Genomic DNA, 445 nt, shown 5'->3' with positions numbered 1-445 from the left:
CACCGCCTGCCCCATCCTTACATTAGCCGCCACCTTCTTCTTGTCCATTCGGGCCTCGCCCTGCTCCTTCTGCCTCTCCTTCTCCAGCACCGCTGGGCCTTCCCTCTCCTTCGCCTTCTTCTGACGGTATTTAATGGCTAAGGTGGTGTCGTTTGCTGCGTTTGGGTGATGGGTGGTGGGTGGGGGGGTGGTGGTGAGAAAAGAGAGCGGTGCTGTTAATCGGATAAAACGTCAATCGCAGTCAAGGTGAGGAGAGTGTGAATGGGGCAGGGTTCCACGTGGCGGGCTGGGGCTGGGTGCAGTGAATGGGGCAGGTTCCCACGTGGTGGGCTGGGGGTGTGGTGGTGGGGGGAGTGAATGGGGCAGGGTCCCAGATGGGAAGGGGGGGGGGGTGGATGGGGCAGGTTCCTATGTGGTGGGCTGGCGGCAGGCGGGGGAGTGAATG

General features: G+C 62.0%; 1 long non-coding RNA gene across 1 annotated transcript in view; it reads right to left on the bottom strand.

Annotated features, from left to right (window-relative positions):
* LOC109925862 overlaps nt 1-445 on the bottom strand; it is a 2,288-nt gene continuing 1,843 nt past the window's right edge. The window contains exon 3 of the long non-coding RNA XR_007266080.1: nt 1-155. This is a non-coding gene — a long non-coding RNA (uncharacterized LOC109925862). The remainder of the gene's footprint in view (nt 156-445) is intronic.

This window comes from Rhincodon typus, chromosome 44 (assembly GCF_021869965.1).
Source record: "Rhincodon typus isolate 14 chromosome 44, sRhiTyp1.1, whole genome shotgun sequence".
Taxonomy (NCBI): domain Eukaryota; kingdom Metazoa; phylum Chordata; class Chondrichthyes; order Orectolobiformes; family Rhincodontidae; genus Rhincodon; species Rhincodon typus.
Note: the sequence above shows the minus strand (reverse complement) of the source record. Positions and strands in the feature narration are given on the sequence as shown.